Below are 2,910 nucleotides of genomic sequence, written 5' to 3' on the forward strand. Positions count from 1 at the left end.
ACTGTCCATTAATATGTTCAAAATTCAAAATGATTTTTCTAAGGCACTGTCATTTAAAGTTCAAATACTAAATTAACTAAACCTCACTTCTAGTCTCTAACTAATATTTACAATGTTCAACCGTTAAAACGTAATCTTTCATCCAGCTTGGTTTCTGAATCGGTCTTCCATAACGGCTACACGGTTGAGATTTCTCTTCAACATCGGGCACGACTGAATGATCAGGGTCCGAATTACTGTTTTTGTTATCATCATGATATATCTCTTGTTCATTCGGATCAATGTTGATTTCTTCCGTTTGACATTTCGGATTGAATTGTTCATTAGTTCTACGCAAATATTTTCTGTTACGTGTTACGGTACGTCCATTTTCTTTTTCGACTTCATATGTTCTCTCGGATTTTTTATTCTTGACCACTCCTTTTTCCCATTCTTTATGTGGATCTTGTGGTGTTAATCTGACAATTTCACCTTGTTTTAGTTCGTTTAAGTCTCTCAGATTTGCAGATCTATTATAATATTTCTCTTGACGTTTTTTATTATCCATGATGTTACTTCGTACATTTTCTGAAATTTTCGATTCAAATAATGCTGATTTCATTGGTAGCAATGTTCCGTGTCCTTCTGTTGATCATTTGTTGTACCGGACTGTATTTTGTCACTTGTTGTGGTGTATTGTACGGGTCACTGTTTGATTTTTTCGCTTTTCGCATTAGACGTTTTGCTGTTTTCACTGCGTTTTCGACTTTCCCATTAGATTGTGCATGTCCCGGACTAGATGTTTTATGTTGAAAATCCCATTGCTTGCTGAACTGTTTAAATTGTTCGGACGAATATTGCGGTCCATTGTCTGAGATAACTGTTTCAGGGATTCCCCGTCTAGCGAAATGTTGTTTAAGTTTATTGATTACTGTCTTTGACGAACAATCATAAAGTCTATCCACCTCGAAAAAACTGCTGTAATAATATACAGTAATCAAATAGTCATTTCCCGATAGTGTGAATAAATCGGTTCCTATCTTAGCCCACGGTCTCGATGGCACGTCGTGTGACTTTAAAGTTTCTTTCGGTTGTTTCATAGCAAGTGACTGGCACACATCGCATTTACTGATGTAGTCTCTCAATTCTGAATTCATTCTAGGCCAGTATACGCATTCTCGTGCACGTTTTAAACATCCTTCAATGCCAATATGAGTATGAATCTGGCTCAGTATTTAGTTTCTCATTGCATTTGGTATTATACATCGATCACCTTTGAATATAATGCCGTTTTGTACAGAAAGTTCGTCACGTACATTATAGAATGGATCTAGTTCACTCGGGTGTTCAGAATTATTCCAGCCATTTTCAATAGTTTTGATAAGCTGTTGTAGTGTTTTGTCTTGTTGAGTAGACTGTGCTATGAGTTTTTGTCTTTCTTCCGATATTGCCAAATAGTCGGTCATATTTATCTGTTCAACTTCGACTTCTATGTCGGAGCGCACCAAGAGTATTTCGTCTTGTGTTTTTGATTCATTGCCATCGGTGCTTCTCAAATATGCTCTGGATAATGTATCTGCTATGTACAGATATTTACCCTGCTTGTACTTTAGTTCGATATCATAGCGTTGTAATCTCAGAAACATTCTCTGTAACCTTTTAGGAGCGTGATATAAAGGTTTTTTGTACAAACTTTCGAGCGGTTTGTGGTCACTTTCAACGTACACCTTGCGTCCGTACGTATATTGATGAAATTTCTCCATACCGAAAACAACTGCCAAGATTTCTTTTTCTATTTGTGCATAATTCTGTTCAGTTTTCGTCAAAGCACGGCTAGCGTAAGCAATCGGTGACTGTCTTGCATTAGGGAAGCGCCTAGTCCCTTTTCTGAAGCGTCACATTGTAGTGTTGTTTCGGATTTAGAGTCAAAGTACTTGAGAACGGGTGTTTTTGTCACTGCTTTTTTAATCATTTCAAATGCTTTGTCGTGTTCAAAAGTCCAGTTCCAAGCGTTTTCTTTGTGCGTAAGTTTTCTTATCGGCTCGCAAATATCACTTAAGTTTTCAAGGAATTTAGTTAGGTAGTTAATCATACCTAATAGTCTCTGTACGCCTTTTACGTTTGTCGGTTTTTCCATATTTACAATCGCAGCAATCTTTTCAGGATCTGGCTTAACTCCTTCTGCTGTCAGTAAGTGTCCAATATAAGGCATTTCTGTTGCTCTTAGAACAAGTTTGTCTCTGTTGATTTTGATATTTCGTTCGTGGCAACGGTCCAATAATGCTTTGAGTTTTCTATCGTGATCGAGCATTGCATTTTCAATGGTCTGTCCTTCACCATAAATAATAATATCATCAGCTACGGTTCGGACTCCCGGTAGATTTTCAATTTCTCTTTCCAAAAATTGTTGGAAATATTCGTTTCCAAAAATTGTTGGAAATATTCGGGGGCAGGCGAAATTCCAAATGGCATCTTTGTCCATCGGTACCTTCCGAACGGTGTTTCAAAATAGTTAAAAAACTTGACTCATCTGTTAGGTTTACATGCCAAAATCCATTTTTAACATCACACTTGGAATATACTTTAGCTTTGCTTAATTCTGGAAGTAAATCTTCGATAATTGGCAACGGATAATGACACCGCTTTAATGCTTTATTTAATGGCTTTGGGTCAATGCATAGTCTTATTTTCCCACTAGGTTTCTTTACAATTACAAGGCTGGATACCCAATCTGTTGGTGTATCAACTGGTTTGATAACTCCTAGTTTTTCCAGTCTTTGAAGTTTTATCTTTAACTTCGGCTTAAGTGCAATAGGTATGCGTCTTAACGGAGACTTAACAGGAGGTATGGATTCATCAATTTCTAATTTTAAGGCTCCCTTAAATGTTCCTTCTCCCTCAAATACGTCATGTTACAGGGACATGGTGAAA

This window comes from Mytilus edulis, chromosome 11 (genome assembly GCF_963676685.1).
Source record: "Mytilus edulis chromosome 11, xbMytEdul2.2, whole genome shotgun sequence".
Taxonomy (NCBI): domain Eukaryota; kingdom Metazoa; phylum Mollusca; class Bivalvia; order Mytilida; family Mytilidae; genus Mytilus; species Mytilus edulis.